At 37.2% G+C, this 15,000-nt stretch overlaps 1 long non-coding RNA gene across 1 annotated transcript in view; it reads left to right on the forward strand.

The window, feature by feature from the left end:
- Positions 1 to 112: 112 nt before the first annotated feature.
- Positions 113 to 15,000, forward strand: part of LOC144449998 (uncharacterized) — a 22,572-nt gene continuing 7,684 nt past the window's right edge. The window contains exon 1 of the long non-coding RNA XR_013482205.1: positions 113 to 261. This is a non-coding gene — a long non-coding RNA (uncharacterized LOC144449998). The remainder of the gene's footprint in view (positions 262 to 15,000) is intronic.

The raw sequence follows: 15,000 nt of genomic DNA on the forward strand, positions 1-15,000 counted from the left end.
AACATATGAATGGACTCATCGTACCGATACACACTTCACACACCCTCTCTTTCGAAAAAATAAAAGTGAGACGCCAAAATCGACCAGACTTAGTTGGGTCGAAGGACTCGTTTGATGACAGTCAGATCAAGTCAGTGGGACCATTCTATTTTTCAAAGTAAGCATTCGGAAAACACCAAACGAGGATGTACATCAAGTTGATTGACGTGTTCATAGTTGGACTGTTCCTTGTTTACCTTGGAAATGCCGTCAATGGACAAGGTAGAAACTATTTTCATTATATTTTTGTTTAAGTTTCAATGGGTATTGTTGCAGATTTTCATTTCCTCCCACGGTGAAAGCATGTGTAGTAGCTCGTCTTATTAAGAGACCCGCCATGATTTTCTTTTCGGAAAATCATATTTACATGGTTGCGATTGACAAAACTGATTATCCTTACTGCAAAATAACATTCTCAAATTATTAAATCAATCTGAATTTTTAAGTACGGACGTAAAATATATTCCCGGTTAGCGCATTATTATACATGTTGGGAAAACTACACAAGGTTCGAATTTCGTGAATGTCATGGAGCGAGGGGACTATTGGAGAAAGTTAGAGACTTTAAATTTGTTAAAGACTAGCCCGGTTCGTATGTCCATGAAATGCGACCAATTTTCACGGCAACGCCCGTACACAAAGCGTGTGAAGACTTTCGGATTTTGATCGTTCGAAAGACGGAGATATACTAATAAAAACGAACAATGGAAATTGTATAAAATGAACTTTTAGTCGAATTTGAGTAAAAATAGAATTGCTAGAGCTTCAAACATACAGATAGTCAGACACAAAGACAATCAGGTCAATTCAGTATATGCAGTAGTTTTTTCTTTTGAATTACAGTGTAAAAATGGCTACCGTTGGCATGCGCACCTTGTCTGGGTTATTATATTGTTAGTTGAAAACTGTCGCCACGTTACACCTTGACAAATATATACGATTAAAAAACCAGGTATTGTTGCCTTTAGCGCATGACTTTAGTTAGTCTACTTAACTGAGTTTTTATTGCCGAAAACTATGGCGTTTACGAGTTGAAGGTTTGCAGGATTACCAAGAAGTATGCTCAAGGTCAATGTTGACCAAGGAAGTGCAGTGGACGTGAACACGGAAATGTCTCGAATGAATAGCTTTATGTGCACATTGCAGGGTGTTCATGTCATCTACAGTTCGAATAACTTTGCCTTAGCGTTTCACTCATGTCACATGACATTATTACACATACTCAGACAACTTCAAATACAAAAGAAACAATTACATGGGTGCTGTGCACAATGGGAATGCAGAAGTACTCAAGTTGATTATCAGTTAGAAAATAAACAATTGCAGCCATTAAAATCATCAAATCTATACCGAGTGTTTTGATTAGAAGCCTGTTTCTACTGCACTGTAAACAAATAGCAATGCTTATAACTTTTTGATGTGATTGGGTAAAGGGTCATGCTGTGTGTTATATCTCTGTTAGCATAGAGATGAAATTGTCTATCTTTGTGTCAAAGACGTAATGTCCCTTGTGTGAAATACCAAGCCAACATCATTTCTACTGGAAGGATGTCTCAGGTTATCTGTGATGACAGACCCTTGTGCAAAACATGACCTTGGAGGTGTCATACTCCTCAAGGTTCTATATTCCGTATTAGTGACGAATACTTGAGATCGAACATTTAGTGTCTCAAAAATATATCCACTTGTATAGCAACTGTGGCATATTAAGTGTATCCAAAAACATCGCTTTAACAATTTCTGCTATTATTAACGTTATTTAAAAGCCGTGATTTTAGCATCGGCGCATTTTCATTTTCAAACGAACACACTACAGTTTCATTTCATGACACGCCAGCGAGACCAAATATGATTTTTACCACCCAGTCCCACAGTATTCAGTAACGTTTCATCGTCTAAGTACACCTATGACTCAGAGCTACGTGAACCTTGACCCTTCAGTAGTGAATACTTCGCCGCTGTTTTGTCCATGGTGTAACAAATCAAACTATGCCACTGTTTGTTAGCCTGTCTGGTTTTGTACCACACCTCAAGTAACCATGCCCATTTCCCCTCATTTACAAATGTGATTAAATATATGAACGTGTTGCTAAGAAACAGTTCGCAACAATATTACTATAAAAAAGTGTGTTGCCGATAATCCAACCGGCGCTAGTTTCACACAACGACTCTAAGCATATCATATAAAAAAGCTAAAAAATAGTCTTCTTGATCTTTCATGTGCGTCTGTTTTCTTTCCCGTCCCACGGTGATGTCTGTACACATTTCACAAAACTCCTCACAGAAGGGGAATTCTGACCGACATTTCCTTGTAGAAAATAGTCACCCAAACCGTGGCATTGACAAATCAAAATGCGGAAATGAAATTCAAGGTCAATGTCAATGTCAAAAGCAAATGGGTAGTAGACTTGAACACGGAAATTGGTACAATAATTCGATAGCTGTAAGATGTACCCGCCATCTTGTTCATGCAACTGGTTAGTGGTGACTTAACTTTATACAAAAACATGAACATAGGGGTGGCGGTCCTATGTTTCTTATATACAAGAGACTGAAATTTCAATGTCTTACAAACCAATATATTCCCACTATATTTTTATATTTCATGTAAGTTTCCAAATTAATACTAGAGCTCGAACATTCAGTGTCTAAAAAATATACCCCTCCTGTAGCAACTGTGACACGTTAAGTGCATCTTTAAAAAATCGCTTTAGCAATTTCTGCTATTAATGTCATTTAAAAGACACGATTTTGTCATCGGCGCATTTTCTTTTTCAAGCGGTCCACACTATAGTTTCATTTTGTGTGACACGCCTGCGAGACCAATGCATCTTTTACCACACAGTCCGTTCACAGTATTCAGTAACTTTTCATCGTATAATTACACCAGAGCTACGTGAACCTTGACCCTTCAGTAGTGAATACTTTACCGCTGTCTTGTCAACCGTGTAACAAATCATACTATTTCACTTGTTGTAAGCTTGTCTGCCTGTTTTGTGAACCACACCTCAAGTAACCATGCCCGCTTTCTCTTATAAACCAAAAATATGTGCACGGGGCTGCTAAGAGACAGTTTGCAACAACATTAAGCCAAAAATAAAACTATGTTGTCGATAGACTGACCGACGCTAGCTTCAGCCGACGACCCTAAATATTTGTAAGTATTTGAAACAAACGTTATCATGCTCGTCTGATTTCCCTCCCCAGTGATACTTGTACATATTTCATCAAACTATCACAGAAGAGGTATTTTGACCAACATTTCGTTCGGTTTGAGGTTGAAACAATATTTAAAAAATTAAACTAAAAGAATCAAATTAATGTAAAGCCTTAAACTATTATTCATGCAAAGAATGAAAAAAAGCCTGGAGACTTGAACAAGACTAGAAAGATTTAACTGTGTTAGCCAGGAAGCCATCCTTGTAAGAAAAACTATATATTTCAAAATAGCAGACATTTTACCGCCATTGCCAAGTCTGAATTAACGCATTTAACGTTAAAAGTACCTACTCAGGCTACTGATATGTTGTAGAAAAAATGATAATTCTACTAACCCAAAACGTGGCATTGACAAAGTCAAGATGCGGAAATAAAATTCAAGGTCAATAACAACAGAAAAAGCAGTGAACTTGAACACGGAAATGGCTACAATAATACGATAGCTGCGAGATGTTCCTGCCATCTCTTCAATGTAATTGGTTAGTGGTGAGGGAACTTTGTACAGAACATGAACACAGGGAAGTCACTCCTATGTTTAATATTTACTAGAGACTGAAATCTTAATTTATATATTCCCATCTAGAAACAGTGACATTGATAAGTTCGTCTTAACAATTCGTCTTACAAATTTCTGCCATTTCTGCGATATGATCTTTTAAAAGCCGTGATTTTGGTGCATTCTATAATGGTTGTGATAGAGCTGGTCATGTCGTAACACGCATGCGCTACATAATGCGTATTTTCCCACCCAGTCCCACATTATTCAGTAACGTTTCGACTTAAATTACATCTCAAAACTACGTGAACCTTGACCCGTCAGTAATGAATCCTTCGCCGCTGTTTTGTCCATCGTGTAACAAATCAAACTATGCCACTGTTTGTTAGCCAGTCTGTCTATTTTGTGTACCACACCTCAAGTAACCACGCCCATTTTTCATTATAGACCAGAATTGAAGCAATATGAAAAAGAGGTTGCTAAAAGACAGTTTACAACAACATCATGTTACTTTCCCTTTAGACGAGAAAACAATCTCACATTATTTGCCAGATTTCAATGACGTCATAAGTTGTATAGTGCAAAGGTCAGAAGTACCAGAAAACCGCTATGAACTAAACTTTTTTCAACTGTGGGAGAGATTGTAAACACATCTACACCATAGGCCTCTCTAAGTTAACATTGGTAAAATTATCTAATTGTGTATGTGTCAAGCAGAGATAGACAAACATTGATCAAATATATACTCCTGCATATATGATATAATTCGATGTCATTCCCCAATATATTTCTTAAGGAAAATACGAGTGAACTAAGGGGACTTTGTCACTACGAGTCGCTAGACGAGTCACGAGTATTGTCCAACTCAATGAAGAAAATGTAGGAGATTAACATAATAGCAGGCCCAGTCATATCAAGGGAAAGTAATGGTAATTTTGAACGTTATGACTCATATTTCGAACACAGCAAAAACAGTGACGTAGATCCGCCTTGTCGTGACGGAGAATGACCAGTCTATTTATTCTATAGTTTGTTGTTCAACTTGGCTCGTGGTTAATATCAATGTATAAAGGTGTTTTTTTATCGTTTTATATCGCCTGGGACGAGGTTAAACTGTGTTAGTCAGAAAGCCATTCTGACAGTCACCCCAAAGTTTGAATCAAATAAGTCAAATACGGAAATACACTCAGGTTACTGTTGACAAAGGAAGGGCAGTGGACGTGAACACAGAAAGGGTTCGAATTCCGTGATCATTGCACGACTTTGTCGCCGTTTTTCTAGCCGGTAAGGGGTGATTTATACGGGAACATTGTTCAGAAAAAGAAGCACGGTTGTATTATATTCCTCACGGCATAATGAATAGGTTTTAGGCACAACAAGTTTACTCTCGTACTACATTTAATTAAATGACCCCTGTCAGCTGTGACACTGTCTATGTCACCACGAAGTGTTAGTGATGAAGTGCATAACTTGGCATTTCTTTTCAAACATACTTTCAAGAGCACAGGTACATAAAAAATGTGCGATTTTGTGCGTCTGTTACCATGACAATGTCCATAGTAACAGTCAATTAATGGTTTATATTTCAAAGATAATTATAGACATTAAGAAATTGATGAAAGATGATGATGATGATGATGATGATGATGATGATGCACCTTTTACTGGGCAGTCACACAGTCTTCAGTAATGTTTCGTCATATAATTGCGCCTCTATAAGTATTCGTATTTGAACCTTCACCCTTCCCCGGATAATGTCCCCATTTCTTTTCAATTTGTATCGTATAACGACTTACATATATCTCAGTACTGGCCAGTGTAAAGATCCTTTGTAACTGATGATGGTTTTGGGTAAGCGTACATTGTGACATTTGAGCCGTCACCATTGTCCTATCCTCTATTCATTTGAATCGTGAATCATACAACAAAACATAGTCATTCGAGTACCTGTTATTGGGTTTTTGACATAACATAAGATTGAGATGCGCGAACCTTGACCCTTTCACAGCAATTGTTCCCCTATATCTTTTCAATTTGAAACGTGGAACGAATTATAAACATCTCAGAACTCACCAGTGTATAGATCCTTTGTCGTTCATTAAATGACAATGTACTGTGTGATATCTAAACTTCAACCGTTCGACTGTAAATTGGGATGGGTGTGCCACCCTTTGCAGTGCTAAAACGATATCTGTTGTTTTTTTTCGGGGTGAAGAGTGTAAGATTTTCATTATTTTCTATTTCGCTTGGTCTAAAATATCGTTCATTGTCATTTACCAAAATCATAACTGTCATTGCCGCCGCAAATGTCGCCTCCTAAGGAAAATATATTTAGGAGAAGGCTTTCATATTTGAAAAACCTGTAATTCGCTAAAATGAGGTATTGGTTTTGGTCAAAATGGGTCTTAATTGGGGCTTCCGAGCACTGGCCACACACCCCTACCAGAGTTGGCCACTACGGCCGGACAAATAAATGGATGGATGGGTATATGGGTGTATGGATGGAATGATGAACAGATGGATGACTAAAGGATGGATGGATGGATGGATGGACGGACGGATGGATGGACAGATGGGGGGAGGGGGTAGGGACAGAGGAAGAGATGGCTGAATGGATGGATAGATATATGGATGGATTGGTGGGGTGGGTGGATGGATGGATGGATGGATGGATAGATATATGAATGGATTGTTGGGTGTAGGTGGGTAGATGGATGGATGGATGGATTGTTGGACGGATGGAAAGATTGATATGTGACTAATGGAATGATGAATGAATGGATGGATGGATGGATGGATGGATGGATGGATGGATAGATATATGAATGGATTGTTGGGTGTAGGTGGGTAGATGGATGGATGGATGGATGGATTGTTGGACGGATGGAAAGATTGATATGTGACTAATGGAATGATGAATGAATGGATGGATGGATGGATGGATGAATGGATAGATATATGAATGGATTGTTGGGTGTAGGTGGGTAGATGGATGGATGGATGGATTGTTGGAAGGATGGAAAGATTGATATGTGACTAATGGAAAGATGAATGAATGGATGGATGGATGAATGGATGGATACTTGAAATCGTAGTCCTGAAATTAGGTCAACATACGCTCTAATGTTCACTGTTGACAATATGTATATTTTTCATTTGTTGAAAACGTTAAACAGATCAGGTGAAAAGCATAACATTACAAATAATATTTATCTAATTTTCAATTATAAAAGAAATGGTCGTGGTTTTGATTAGGTTTGGCTGTTTCTGGTCATGGCGTTACTGTGCGACATCGCTACATGTGCTAAGCCAAGCATGAGCTTTTTCATTGTTGTGCAAACGCTTCTAGGAGAACAGTCCAGACGAAATGAAACGATACTGTTAATCCAGCCTTCGGTTCCCTAGCCGTCGCACAAGCTCAATAAGCGAACTTCGCTCGTTTAGGACAACCCCGGCCCCGCTCCCTCCTCCTAAGCGAATGTGCAGAATTGCGACATCAGTACGTTCATATATGATGACCTTATTGTGTAAACCATGATGAAACTTGTAGCAGTCACACCACTACCATCAATGTGTTATGTCTACGTTATTGTTATAGTCGAAATATGTGAATCTCTGTGTTCCAAACATAGTGTCCCATGAGTGAAAACAAACCCAACATTTTAGCTATAATTGTTTCCTTTACATTTGAAGTTGTCGGAGAATGCGTAAAACATCATTAGATCTTAGCAGTATTACTGACCATACATGTAAAAGAAATGATTGTGCTAACTCCATTATAACGATCTTACACCATCGTGGCTAATCACCTTGAATTGGTGTTTTGCCAAATCTAAACTGTATGCTCACCCTGTGAAGACTGTAACGCGTACGTGCCGGTAGTCATGGTCATTGAAAATACTGGTTAGAATGCCTCATATCATTTGTATGGGTCATTTGTAGCACAAATCAAATAACCATGTCTCTTGTGAATGGTGCCCTTTGACTTTTGATTTAAATATCAATTGTGTTGAAGATCATATGATAATTTAACGACATGCCTGTCTACTTGTGTAGTTCTTCTGCCTACTTCATCTAATCAGAAAACACAAACGCTTTTCATCTGATATTTACTTTTTTGCAAAGTGTTTCAAACAAATACGTAAATTAAATTCCATTGGCGTCCGTTCAAGTGATCTGTAATCCGTATTTAAGTTTCTTCGGAAATGGAATATATATTCTCACTGCGCATGAAACCCTGTGCTTAAATAAAAAAAAATCCCTGCTGTAGAAGTAAAATGGACTCTCTGTTGATATTTGAAATGTTAAGTTGAGCCCCCGTTTCATTTCAAAACAGTGTAGTTCTTGATGTTCGTTCCATGTAATTCATAACAAGATTTTCTAAATACTGTAAATGTACATATGTGTACGTATTACTGTGTTTCCAATCATGCCAACCAATCTTCATGTCATGGTGATTGCACCGTCCCCGCACCTGTGACTTGTGAAGTTAACGCCTTTGTGAAGCTCTGGCTACCGTCAACCTATGTGAGAATAGCGTATTATACACAAATGCGTTACTCTATATACCACATGTAGTCTCGTTTAAAGAAGGCGACATGAGTAAAAATCGACATCGGAGATTTGTTTTACTTCTTGAAATAATAGTATTCTTTTTATTTTATTATGTTTAACACTTGTCGCACAAAAAATGAGGCAAATAAGGGCTTCCAGTTTGGCTAGCTAAGTTTGGCAGTATAACTGACATTCTAGGTCAAACTAAAACCAATGAAATACAATAACGAAATATACTGAATTTAAATATGACCTAGTGTTTTTAAAAACGTGAAAAATGGTGAGTTTAATGTGACGACATAGTGTGGAATTTCCCTGTTAGTTAACAAAAACAGACACATTAAACAATCTGCAAGGGGCGTTTGGAATGTCAATAGTTGTTAAGTAAGGTAACGTTATTCATGTTAAAATTGAACAGAAAACTAACTGCTTTTTCGTCAATATTTTAATTAAACATTAATTTAACTAGCCTTTATTTTGAAATATAAAGATAGTTTGTTGCATATAATGCATTTTATCGGTGTAACGTTAGTGTTGAAGTTAATGTTTTTGTTTCTGAGAACTTCAAACAAAAATGGAACAAATAAAGTAATTAAATACACTTGAAGTGTCATACGCTCTCTTCTCGTTCGACTGCAAACTCTAGAGGCTAAAATCGTTAGAGTGTTCATTGAAATGGATTCTAATTTAATTGCGGCTTCAAAGAATTTCTTTCCATCCGACGCGAGTGAGAGAGTTTGCACAAGAACAAAAAACTGTTGACGGTTGATGTGACGTCATTATCGATGTGACAGTGTAACATAAGTAACAAATTAAAGTCATTAAACCCCCTTTTCTATGCAAAACTAGGAACATTTCATTATGACGATGTTTAAAAAGTGTGATAGATAGTTGGTATAATATACCAGTCCATTTATCAGTCACAAATATCAACGTTTATGGCTCGTTATAGGATTTGTAGGCTCAACTGATATGATGTAGGTTCAACTTTACAATAATATCAGGCCCTTTTGCTGAACACGTTATATAATAGTGCAAATTATATAGTTGCCTACCTTCGACACGTAATTTCATATCAGCTGTATAATCTAATATAAATGAAAAAAAAATCTTGACCTTTGACCTCTGGCGATGTAAAATCACAATATAAAGGACACGCCAAAGACGAACTAATTTACATTTGCAGACGTGCAAAACCTTTCGTCAAAGTTTTCGCCGGAAGGCAAAAATAGCAAACATACCGACAGTGGTCTTTACTTTGTCAAAGTGTGACTAGTGATGTATGACATGTAATCGTGATTTGGCCAACTTTGCTAGCTAGACATATCAATCGCATTTCACCAGCTAAGATTTTCTTGTATCAAACCTTGAACAGTGGAGTGTTGTTATGTTGGAACAAAAAAAAACCGGGGTTCTCTCTTCGGGAGTTTACACCAAGGCTCTTTTCATAGTATATTCCTGGGCTGTACTCTAGTCCTACAAGGAAGAGGTCAAAGGGCACATTACCTGGATGGATGTGATCAATAGACTTCTTGTCGTGAATAGAATTATTCAGGTCAACTGATACATGATACATGGTACATGTCCTCCCCTTCTCATTTGACCTTCAGTGAATCAACTACTTGTAGTAATTCGGGTGATCACATTTGAGACACACATATATGAGGATGTTAAGAGGCATAAATAATTGAGTATTGTCTACATCAACTGGTATTTATGTAAAATGTACAAAGTTAAATAGCGAATCCTAAAGTTCATAATTTTACTATAAATACACAACATTATGAAAAACTACTGAAGGAAAGTTTTAGATTCATGTTGGTATGATCATGATTCAACTCCCCAGTAAGGAAATATGATACTGGAAACAAAATTGATAATTTCAGCGTCTATTTCCAGAGGGCGTTTGGTGTGGTCACTGATACATAGTTTTGCTTTGTCACTGTCTATAAATCAATTACATGTTTCTCCATGTGAATCTTTTATACTGCAAAGTATCAAGGGATGTTCTTTCAGCTGCAGGAACCCCGACCCACATTGTTCGCTAGGGTGTCCGCAGTTCACTATTCACAGGCGTGGGGTGGTACAAAAGCCATGGTAAACGATTGACAGACACATTTGCAAACACAGTACACATAAACACATGCAAATTTGTATGGCAACAAGATATTCAAATGTATTAAATATACATAGCAGCAAGACTATGCCCCTGCAACAGCCAAACGAGCGCATATATCGTAAAGATAACAACAGGGCTGGATAGGCAACTGGATAATCATTCAGCAAGTGCACACATATACTGAGCATTAATTTCATTTTAGTTTATTTTCTTTTGGGGAAATTGTTTTTACTCTAAGACAAGATACTCGTTGATCACAATACTTCTGTGATAGTTTGATGTGGTGTAATAGAAGTAAATGCAGAAAATTATATGTGAAGAAGAGACGAACACAATATGCAGACTGTACTTTATAAATTCACTTTACACTCGGTGTCCTCCGGAATGTGACTGGCCAAGTGCTGATGAGCTTAGACACAACAGACGGATTGTGGTTGAACAGAAATTATAGTTCTTGTAAACTATGACATCAACGTAAGATAGGATTATCATAACATATAAAAAACACAATAACTTGTTGTAGGTTCAACTGACGTAGGTTCAACTTTTCATATAAAAATTCTTCATGTTTTTTGTTGTTATACACATTATATGACAATTTGAATGCAAACAATACAGTTGTCTACTTTCGACACATAATATCATATCAGCAGTAAAATCTAGTAGATATAACAAATCAAAATATTCTGACCTTTAACCATTAGCGATATAAAATCACAATACAGAGGACACATCAAAGACGAACTAATTTACATTTGCAGACGTGCAAGACCTATCGTCAAAGATTTTGCCGGAAGGCACAAATAGCAAACATACCGACAGTGGTCTTTACTTTGTCAAAGTATGACTGGTGATCCATGAAATGTAATGGTGATTTGGCCAACTTTGCTAGGCATATCAATCACATTTCTTCAGTAATGATTGCTTCGTACCAAGCATCAAGCAAATTGAATGCTCCCATGTTTGAATAAAAGGTTTCCTTACGGATTGTACACCACGACATTTCCCATAGTATATTTCCGAGGTGTAATCAAGCCGTACATTGAAGAGGTCAACGGGCAGAGAAGCTTGATGGCTATGATTAATATACTTCTTATAATGAATAGAATTGTTCGGTCGACTGGCTACGTGGTACATGTCCCCCCCCCCCTTCTCATTTGACCTTCATTGAATCAACTCCTTGTAGTAATTCGTGTTACTATGTTTGAGACACATATATAGGATTATTAAAAGGCAAATCGATATCATAGATAATTGAGTATTGTCCAAATCAACTGATATAGACGTAAAATGTACATAGTTAATAACTTTGCTGTAAATACACATTGAACTGTATGAGGGAAGTTGTAGGTTTAGGTTGGTATTATTCAACTTCCATATAAGGAAATGTGATACTGGTAGCAAAATGGATGATTTCACAAGTAGAACATCTATTTTCTGAGGGCGTTTGGTGTGGTCATTGATATATAGTGTTGCTTTGACACTGTCAATGAATCAATGACAATTTTCTTCATGGCCATGTGAATCATTTCTACTCAAAGTATCCAGGGATGTTTTTTTTAACTGTTGGAACCCCGGCCCTCATTGTTAGTTAACGCTGATGCTAGGGCGTCCGTAGTTCACTATACATAAGCTAGGTGGTTCTGAGATCAGTGTCGGGTGACAAGAAGAAAATATTTCCGGCGCTGGAATCGATTTTTTAGATAATGTCTTTGCTAAGATTAGTTCAATATATGACGTGAAGGCTGTGACGATTAAAATACCTTGTTAATTGGATGTTCAAGTTGAATTACGTTTTCAAGGTAATGCCAGGTTGTGTGTGGTTTGACGAATTTAACTCAAAGACCGACAGACCTAATGCCTTGGTGGGGACATTACGAGTAGTGTCTAGTCGGGAAATTGTGCAAAGCAAAATGATCGCATCACAGGTTTGTGATATGAGTAAACAAATGTCATTTTTGGTAAAAAAACAAAACAAAACAAAACTTAAAAACTACCGGCCAGATTGGTCCGAAATTTAGTAAGTTCTTAGGAATGTGTAAATTAAGATGTATTCATAACATGATGATTCCATTAGTACAATGCAAAGTATGGCTAAACTGTGTCTGTTTGGTCAACAATCTTTAATTCCAAAACTACTGAGCAGATTGAAACTACTGAAATTTAATGGTGCTGCATTCAGGGTGTATAAATGAAGAAATATCAAGCATATTATGATATCATCCGAAATATGCAAATTACATGGAAAATGTGAATTTTGGTCAAAAATTCAGAAAAAGACATAAATTTGGTGAGATGTTCCCAGAATTGTTATTCTGCCTATTGTATTCAAAATATTTTGACACAATTGACCCTAGCAACCATGACCACGCCCTTAGCAACAACCAAATGCTGGTATATTTTGCTAAAATAGCAACATCATCTGGTAGGTAAGTGAGTAAACATTCAAAACTGTATACAAATATCCCTACCAACCATGACCACGCCCTTAGCAATAACAAAATGCTGGTATACTTTACTAAAATAACAACATCAGCTGGTAGGTAAGTGAGTAAACATTCGGAAATGTATACAAATATCCCTAGCAACCATGACCACGCCCATAGTAACAGCCAAACAATTGTGTTTAAAAGTCAAATGATCGCATATGTTGCAAAGATAACAATAAGTATTATGAGAAAACTGAAGTAGCATTTAGTAATATGTATGTAAGTATACCTATAGCAATGACACCACACCCGTAGCAACAGCCATATGGGGATGCATATCACAAAGATAACATCAGGTATTCATAGACAAATGAACGAACATTCAAAAATGTATGCAAATATGTCTAGCAACATGACCACGTCCATAGCAACAGCTAAATGGTCGCGTATTTTGCGATCCATTATATCAACCATCGTACATTGCGGGCACGCAAGTAATCGTTATATTGCTCTACGATGACCACCACCTCTGATATGGCTTTAGACTTAGTGTACTATAAGTTGAGCTAGTATGGCGCCCTCTGTGTTACAGTATGTAAAGAATGTACACGAGTACAAGTTGTGTCTGTTATTCATTACATTTGAATTTGCGATCACGTGCGCATTTCATCGATATCTGCGAATGATAAAAACATCAACTATTTGTTTAGTGTAATGCCAAACATTTTTTATAGATAGATTATGTCACATTTATTTCGTACTCAAAGGCCATCGGCCCAAAATACAAGATTTAAATGTTTTCTAACAAAAGGAACAATTAAGAACCATAATTAATGAATAAATACACAAGCAAATGAGAGAAAATATAGTAAACATCACAAACCATCATTAAGTTTCTTTCTCAAAGTCATAGCGTGAAATACAAAGGCTGCCAAACGCTGGATGTGATCCACATTTGTACTTGAAATTTACATCAGAAGGTGTATCAAAAAATTGCACAGGAATGTATTTTGTCCTTATTTTGGAAAAGAAAGGACAAACTAGCAGAAAGTGGTACTCATCTTCAACCTGATTTACATCACACAAAAGACAAATTCTCTGATTTCTCTCGATACTACGAATTCTATCTGATTCTATGCGTAAGTAGTGGGCCGAGCAACGGAATCTCGCAAGCATTTGCATATGAGCAGGGATTCTGACTACATGTAAGTACTTTTCAGGCTTGAGGTAAAATTATTTGAAAGTGCAATACGTAGACAATTTATCGAGAGAACAAATGTAGCTGAGCCAATCGGAAAACAAAAATCTGTTAAACTTTTCAGAAAAGGTATGCATAAACTCATTAATATTATTTACAATTTGCAGATCCCACACGTCACTCATACCAGCCATTATCAATAAGTTTTTGGCATTGAACACCCATGTTCTTCTAGATCTGACACCAGATTCCTCTATATTCAAAAGCATGTCGTAACACTTCCTTGGATACCGAGTCGTGGGCATATTTATAACTTTGGCCCAGTACTTGATACAGCGTTTCGCCGTATAAAAGAAAATCGGCTTGCGCCCGCATTCACCTAAAATGTACAGCCACATTAGGAGCTTTTCCCGAAACACCTAAAAACGAGCGGCAAGCCACATACAGGACCCGTTCAAGACATTCGTGTTTCTCAAAACCCCACACTTCAGACCCATAGGTAAGGATAGGTAGTATCATGGTGTCAAACACTTTGAAATATACATCAAACGCAAACACCCCTGCCATTTGAGTCGCTCTCCGAATAGAGAAAAAGGCTTTTCTGGCCTGCTGAGTAACAGTTTTTTCTGCAGTAGACCAGATTAGCTTGCATGAGAAAATAATACCTAAATATTTATAATAGGACACAACTTCTAGTGGTTTCCCATCAAAAAGCCACTTCTCGGATTTTGCAAGACGCCCTCCTGCTTTAAAAACTACCACTTTTGTTTTATCTAAGTTAACAGTCAATCTCCAAGTGTTACAGTAAGAATTCAAAATATTTAAAAGACCTTGCAAACCGATAACAGTGTCGGAGAATAACACGATATCATCTGCAAATAGAAGACAAAAGATCTCAACTAGGTCCGGAAAAAGTTGAATCCCTCTTTTTCCGGACATCTGGAAT

The sequence above is a fragment of the Glandiceps talaboti genome, chromosome 19, assembly GCF_964340395.1.
Source record: "Glandiceps talaboti chromosome 19, keGlaTala1.1, whole genome shotgun sequence".
Taxonomy (NCBI): Eukaryota; Metazoa; Hemichordata; class Enteropneusta; family Spengelidae; genus Glandiceps; species Glandiceps talaboti.